At 36.6% G+C, this 8,534-nt stretch overlaps 1 pseudogene; it reads left to right on the top strand.

Moving 5' to 3' along the window:
• The first annotated feature begins 3,928 nt into the window (after positions 1-3,928).
• Positions 3,929-8,280, top strand: LOC130041633 (spermatogenesis-associated protein 1-like; annotated as a pseudogene).
• The last annotated feature ends 254 nt before the right edge of the window (positions 8,281-8,534 follow it).

Genomic DNA, 8,534 nt, shown 5'->3' with positions numbered 1-8,534 from the left:
CTACACAATGGAGTACTAAGTAGCTGTTAGAAAAGGTGAGTCATGAAATTGACATACAAGTGGTACTACATGGAAAATATCATGCTAATCGAAATGAGTCAGAAAGAGAGGAATAGACATAAAAGGATTGCATTCATCTGGGGGACATAAAGTAACAAAATAGGAGATTAATACCCAAGAATAGCCAAGATCAGAACCAGGAGGATTACTCCATGGCTTAGAGGCCAGCCGGGCATTTTAGGGGAAAGGGCAGTTCAGATACAGAAGGGAGCAACAAATAAAGGGTGTTTGGAGGATCCTCCCAGGATGGGAGATGCATGTTGAAAGTAGACTGTGGACTGAACATGATTGCCACTCAATGCCTCTTTTGCAATCCACAACACCCAAAAGGAAAGAGACAACAAAAGGGAATGCCCTGCCACAGAGGCAGGGTGGGATAGGAGAGATGGGGGTGGGAGGGATTCTGGGATCCATGGTGGTGGAAAATGGGCACTGGTGGAGGGATGGGTATTTTATCATTGTATAATTGAAACCCAAGCATAAAAATTTGTAAGTCTACAACTGTACCTCGTGGTGTTTCACTAATAAAAATTAATTAAAAAAATAAAAGCTTAGTTATTAATTTTTCATCCAAATGCTTTTTCCATTTCATAAAAGCAAATACTTTGTACAGTTTATTAATAGACCTATAGGCATAAACACCTATATTTACATACACACACATTAAAGTCTTTGAAATAACTCTCATTGTTCTACTTTTAATAGCTAGTTTCCCATTTCCCAATAATAGAAACTAAATTATTGGCCAAATTTTCAAGGTTAAAAATCAGAGTGTCCAGCTAAGTTGATGAAATGTAGAAATGCAATACCAACACTATTGACTATAGAGTTCAGTGAAACCCCTGCATTTATTTATGCTGTCCCACTGTCTAAGTTTTTAAGTGAATTTCTCTATTTTACTTCACATGTGTGTTGCAAATGTAAGGTTTCCATAGGAAGCTATTACCTGGTCTGCCAGTCACAGGAGAAATTTTCTTTATGACTAAAAAAAAAGACTTGAGACACTAATCACTGTTTCTATTATCCTTATTTCATAATTTCACAATTTTCTCCTCTATTTCTGACTTTTGGCACCTTACTCTCTCTAGGAATACAGTGCTGTCCTTCCAGCTTCTGCTTTTGGCTGCATTCCCACTAGGGGAAGATAGAATTAGTACATACTCCCTGAGGAGGACGGGAGGGGACCCAGCAGGGTGCTTCCTTAGTCTCCTCAACCACTGGCAGGGAGTATTCACAAAGACACCCTTGGAACCAGCTAACATTGTATTTTGTGATGAGTAGTACCAATGCTCTGTATTCATGTATAGTCAGCTCAAGGAAAATAATACACAAATATTAATTATTTGGAGATAATAATATGTGTACAGCTTTTGGTCTGTGTGTACAACTCCTATTGATATTTCATTAGGAAAACAAAAACACATTCACAGTTATTGTTTGCCCAACTTATTTTTAAAGAAGTGTGGGTGTCTTCTAAGGGGAGAGGTACAAGAAAATCACTATTTAATAAAACCACATGCCTGCACATAATTCTAATAGTTGAAGTTGGACTATAGCCTGAAGTCTTTTGCATGCTATTAATGGAAGAAAATGGTAAACTGCTGATTATACTATGTAAACAAAATCTTAAAATGAAATGAGTGATATATCAGGTTTAGGTCATCCAGTTGGATTTGTGAAATAATCAATGGAGAAAAAAGTAAGTTAAGATTATTTGTCATTCAATGTCAGATCAAATGGAAAAGCTTTAATATACTTTTACCAAGAAAGTGGTTATGGTGATATTTTCTGAATGGTGCAAGACTGATATTTTTGCTGTTGTTTTAATCTCTATCAGTTTTACTTTGAGAGGATTGCCAATTGGATTTCTAGATATAACGGTATCATACAGGGTGACTTCTGTTATCACTGTAGTTCTTTTCCATTTCTTCCCCTGAGATAGATGTATAATATTTCCTCTTCATATCCTTTTTTCAGTACAATTCCATGCTGACACATCTTCCCACTAGAGAGACAAGTGTATCCTGGTGGTAGCAGCATACATTCTAAAAGCCAGAAATCATCAAGTTCTGTTCACACCACCAGGTTCCTCAGTGTGGTAAGCAAGTCACTCCCTTATCCCTTAGGTTTCAAATTTGTAAAGGAGAGATGACAATGCAATGATGGTGTGAGGAGTAATTAATGTTGGTAAAGTGTCACAGTAATTCTAAATATTATTATTAATTCAACACAGTTGGTTCATTTGAGCAACCTCCCATGAATTTAAATGTGCTACTTAATTTAACTATAAATACACATGGTATGTGTTTTCTGTAATCAGGTATATGTCAATAGTTTTAGAAATGTATAAATAGATAATATTTAAAACATTTATTTAAGGTCATTCATTTTTAATTTGTGATATATTTATCAACAAAAACAGTGTCAATAGTCTTTCAGTAAAATCTAATATTTATCCATCTTGAGGTATGCATTTGTAATAAAAATATTGGAAAATGGTATTCAAATTATTGTGAAGAGATAATAAATAGATGTTTTATAAGAAAAGAATGAGCAAAGAGTCAAATAAATGTGAAGATTTTCCAGATGGTACATAATGACATTAGTTTAGCAATGATTAATTCAACATTTATTCCTTAGTATATTAAGAAACAATTTTTGAGTACATCTCTGAATCAGCTATTACTCTAAATACTGAAACATTTCAGTAAGCAATAACAAAAACTACAGTTTTCAAAGCAGGGTGACTATGATAGAAAATAAATTATATATTACTTCAAATTGACATAAAGCATTGTTAAAAATAATAGCAAGATATAGGGATCGTGATTGAATATGAGGCCCATTTTTCATTAGATGCTCTCAGAATACCTGTAATTAGATTATATTTAATTGTACACCTAGAAGAATTTGGAAAATTAAACTTGTGACTTCTGAAGTATAATATTCCAAGCAGAAAAAAGATCAAGTAAAAAATCCTGAGATAAAGTGATTTTGGCATATCTGAGAAATATTAAAGAAATTAATTTGACTAAAACACAGTTAAAGAAGGATCTGTGTATTGGTATTGATGGAGGGACTAGAGACAATCATTAGACTGTGATAAGCTCTGGGCTAGAGAGATAGTACAGTGGATAGGGTATTTCTTTGCACACAGCTGACCTGGGTTCGATCCCCGGCTTCCCATATAGACCCCCAAGCACCGCCAGGAGTAATTCCTGAATGCAGAACCAGGAGTAACCCTTGAGCATCGCTGAGTGTGGCCCAAAAAGCAAAAAAAGAGGACTGTGATAAATTCAAATTTTATGCTGCATAAAATGACAAGCAAATTGAAAGTGGAAATTTTAGAATCTGGGAATGATTATGATCTGATATTTTTCAATTTGACAGTTCTCAAAATGAGTGAATATAAGGTAATATGACAGATGCAATAATGGCCCCTCCCTGAGATGCCCATAATTCCAATTTCCAGAACCTGGAAGTAGTACTTTATTTGACCAAATGAATTTACCAGATATGAGTAACCTAGGAATTTTAAGATTGGGAGGTTATCCTGGTTTATAGATGTGGAGCAATATGATCGCAACAGTCATTGTAGGTGATAGACGTAGGTGATCAGAAAATAGTTCATGGGAACTTGAAAGCTCGTTGAAATGATAAAAAAAAATATGTGTTTAGGATTGCAGGTGACCTCTAGAAAATATAAATGACAAGGAGATAGATTATCCCTCCAGAGTCTCCATAAGAAACTGGTCCTGCTTCCATCATTCCTGCTGAGAATAATTTGACATTTGATCTCCAAGAACATAAGAAATTAAATTTATATTGATTTGTGCCACTACTTTCACAGTCACTTGTTGCAGCAGGCATGGGTATGTATGCCTGGAACAAGTGTATTACCTGGAAATCAAAGAAGCTGAAGTCTAGGGATGGTGATGACTGGTGCTAGAGAGACAATGTTGGAGGTGGTGAAAAAGGGTAAGATTCACGTTTATGTTGCTGGAATTTGAGATTAGTTTCAAGAGTCATTCCAAGAGAGAGAGAAATTAGAGCTGACTTTAAAATAAAGGTCTGATTCTGGCTGTTGCGACTAGAGCTGTGATGAACATAGAAGTGCAGATACCATCTCTTCAGATACCATCTCTGTGTTTTTGGACTCCTAAGGCATATTCCTAGAAATGGTTTTGCTGGGTCCTATGGAAGCTCAATTTCTAGCTTTTTGGTAATTGCCCATATTGTTTTCCAAGGAGGCTGTACCAGTTGGCATTTCCACCAACAATGAAGAAGAGTTCCTTTCTCCCTTTATCCACACCAGTGTTGGTTGCTCTTGTTCTTTTTGATGTGTACCAGTCTCTTTGGTGTGAGATGATATCTCATTGTTGTTTTGATTTGCAGATCCCTGATGATTAGTGATGTAGAGCATTTTTCATGTGTCTTTTGGCCATTTATATTTATTCTATGAGAAAGTTTGTAAGAATCTGGAAATAATCCAAGTGCCCGAGAACAGATGATTGGTTAAAAAAAAAAACTATGGTACATCTACACAATGGACTACTATGCTGCTGCTAAAAATGAAGTTATGTAATTTGCTTATAAATGTATGGACAAGGAGAATATCATGGTGAGTGAAATGAGTCAGAAGGAGAGGAATAGGCAGAATGACTGGACTCATTTGTGAGATATGTTTTAAAAACATAATATGATACCAATACCCAAGCACAGCAGAAACAAAGGCCAGGAGGTCTGGTCCACAGTTGGAAGCCTACCACAATTGATGGGGGAGAAAGAAGTTGGCATAGAGAAGGAAACATCATGACAAAGACAGTTGGAAGTTATCACTTTGAATATGAACTATGTATTGAAAACAGGTAAAAGAATAAACATGATAATCTTACAGTACCTGTATTGCAAACCATAATGCCCCAAAAGGGAGAGAGAGGGCGAGGGAGAGACACACAGAGAGAGAGAGAGAGAGAGAGAGAGAGAGAGAGAGAGAGAGAGAGACAGAGACAGAGACAGAGACAGAGAGAGGAGGAAAGTGCCTGCCATAGAGACAGACTGGGCATAGGTTGCAGGAGGGAAACTGGGGACATTGTGGTGTGAAATGTACACTGGTAGAGGCATGGGTGTTGCAACACTGTGTGACTGAAACTTGACCATGATCAGCTTTGTAACTCTCTATCTCATGGTGACCCAAAAATAAAAATGATAATGTAAAGGATCTGTGTCAAGAGAGATAGTACAGGGGTTAATGCACTTGCTTTACATGCTGTAATCCATTTATTCCCCAGCACCACATATGCGTGGTTCTACAAGAATTGATAGAAGTGATCTTTGAGCATAGACGCAGGAATGAGCATTGAACACTGCTGAGTGTAGTTCAACTTTCCGATACCCCCTCAGTCTACACTCCATTTGGCACATAAATAAATGAACAATTAGCAGGATAAAAATTGTATTTGTTTCAAAAGCAAATGCTGGGAAAATCAAAAACAGATAGTGTGTGAATTCCTACTAAATTCCAGGCATCCTTCTACTGAGGTAAAATTATACATGCCTCACAAAGTAGTGAAGGTCTCCAAGGAAGAGTGCTTCTCAAGTATGACCTCTGAGACACTTGCATCAGAATCATTGAGGTGCAGGGTGATGGATGATTAATTTAATAAAAAACTAATAAACATGTATACTTTTAACCTTAACTAAAGAAAAAGAATCACTTGGGTTGAGTCTCAAAGATAAGCTCTATAATAAGTTCTCAAAACTTATAAGATTTACTGAAGCTTGTGGAATACTGACCTACCTTTATATTAATAAAATATTTTTAATATTTAATAAAATTATTATTCTAATTTTATTTCAGAACTTATAGTTTTAATTTTCCTTTCTTAGAATTCTGGCATGGCATTAGCTTTTACATTTCAATGTTGCTACGTAACTCAAAAATACAGAAAAAATCTTTTATTGAGTGTGTGTGTGTGCTTTTTGTGGAAGAAAAAGTAATTAAATGATATACAGATCACTGCATGAATGACATTGCTTAAGGTAGATTTATCTGAAACACAAGTAAGGTGTAACATGAATGATACCCTTGGAATAAATGTGATGGAAAGATGTAGATATTAGTGGAAAATAATGTACTAATTTGGGGAGAAAAGGTAGAAGTAAAATTTGTGTTCAGGAAACAAGTATAACTATCTGAATATGCAGAAATTCTCTTTCTTACTCAGATGTAATGTGTTTGAGTTGAGAGTGTAGTATATTTAATTTAATTTATTTATTTTTAATATGTTGTATTTTGGGCTGGAGCGATATCGCAGCGGGTAAGGCATTTGCCTTCCACACAGCCGACCCAGGTTCAACTTCTCCGCACCCCTTGGAAAGCCCGGCAAGCTACCGAGAGTATCCTGCCCTCATGGGAAAGCCTGGCAAGCTGCCCAACACGAAATGGATATGCCAAAAATACTAACAACAAGCTTCACAATGGATACATTACTGGTGCCCAGGAGCAAATCAATGAACAATAGGAGGACAGTGCCACAGTGCTATGTTGTATTTTATTTCTCAACTAATCTGATGGGTGGATGGTAGTGTTGCCAAGTGAGTGATGATAATGGGTTTGAGATTATAAAATAGTGTAATTGTTTTCAAAGATAATGTTATAGAGAGATAATAAAATAAATTATAATATTTACATCAGCTCATCTACAAATTAATCTAGCACAGCAGGTAAGGCGTTTGCCTTACACACGGCCCACATTGCCTACCCGGGTTCGATTCCTCCACCCCTCTCGGAGAGCCAGGCAAGCTACCAAGAGTATCTTGCCCACATGGCAGAGCCTGGAAAGCTACCTGTGATGTATGCAGTATGCCAAAACAGTAACAACAAGTCTCACAATTTGTTGTGAGATGTTACTAGTGCCTGTCCGAGCAAATTGATGAACAATGGGAGGACATGCTACAGTGCTACAGATGAATGAGTACAAAATTATTTTAAGCATAAATTTTAATTTATTTTTAAATACACCATAATGCAATTATACATTATGCTAATTAATATTAATTCTGAATTAAAATATAGATTTTCTAAGATGGCATATTATATCAATCTACTTTAGATTAAAAAATATCTGGGAGGGCGAGTGGAGCGCACGAAAGGGCAGAGCAGACCGTGGGCATGGCGCAGCCTCTCCCCACCCCCAATTTTCTCTAAGGAGAGAAGCCAAACGTCTATTACAACTTTTATTAACTGATGATGAAATGAAAAGAAAGATGTGAATACACACTATTTCAACTGACAATTACACTATGGAGACATTAGTGAATATGCCCATGGATCCTAGTCAGTCATCCTCATCAGAGTTGGTGGAACTTCATGTTTTTTATGTCCCTGAAGGATCATGGAACTATAAGTTAAATACTGTTTCAATGAATGCTATTAACAAATTCATTTCAGCTGGATTTATAAGAATATCTCCTGACCTTACTCTACAAGCCCTGAGTGAAAGCCTTGTTGAGTTTCTTGGTGAAGATGCTATTGCAGAAAAGTTTTTATTTCTGAAATGCATAGGAAATAATTTGGCTGTGGTAAAGGCAAAGCAGGAATCTGAACTGAAACTTAAATCATTTGCTGCTCCACATCAGAATCAGCTGAGGGGAAATATAATTCAAAAGAAAACAAGGCTGGAGAAAATCAAAGTGAAAATTCTGAATTGCTCAAATCTCTGGAAGATTCAAAAAATGAAAACAATAACAGTGAAAACAAATAAGTAAACAAGAGTATGTCCTCCTACCAGATGTTACTGATTTTCCTTCACTTCGTTCTGTACATATTTCTATTCCAGGAGATACTTCTTTGTCACAGAGTTCAAGAGAGAATATTATCGAACAAATTAAACAATTAAAGGAAGAAAGACTACAACTGGAAATAATTAAAAAAGAACTAATAAAGAAAGTTGAAAAACTATTTGAAGAAAGCAAATTGAAACAGCTTCTTGAATTATCGTATAATCAAGATCACTGAGGTACAACATGAAATTGACCAACTGAAGAGAAAATTGGATACTGACAAAATGAAACTTACACTGGAAATAAAGATGAGAAAACAAGTAGTTTCCAATTTACACAACTTAAAAGCTGAACTGGCACAGAAGACAAATACTCTTTCACAATCTCAACCAGTACCTGGAAATGTTCCTTATTAGGTCAACATGTGATTTTGTTTTTGATGACACTCAGATTTTTTTAAAAAAGATCCTCCAAATTCCAGTAGGCGGGGGTCACACCCACCACCTGGCCCCCTGGCGCCGTGTAATCCCATTAGCGGCCAAGATTCAGAGACTATAAAATCCAGATCCCGGACGAGAGCAGTGCAGTCTCTGCCCCCGCGCCTCGGTGTTCCTTCCCGGAGTCCCTTGGAGGGGAGCGGGTTGAGCTTTCCTCCCCGCCCCGACCAGGGCTACGGCAGCCGAAGACCT

Source organism: Sorex fumeus, unplaced genomic scaffold (assembly GCF_029834395.1).
Source record: "Sorex fumeus unplaced genomic scaffold, SorFum_2.1 ptg000098l, whole genome shotgun sequence".
In the NCBI taxonomy this organism is placed as follows: Eukaryota; Metazoa; Chordata; class Mammalia; order Eulipotyphla; family Soricidae; genus Sorex; species Sorex fumeus.
This window is presented reverse-complemented; position numbering and strand designations above follow the sequence as displayed.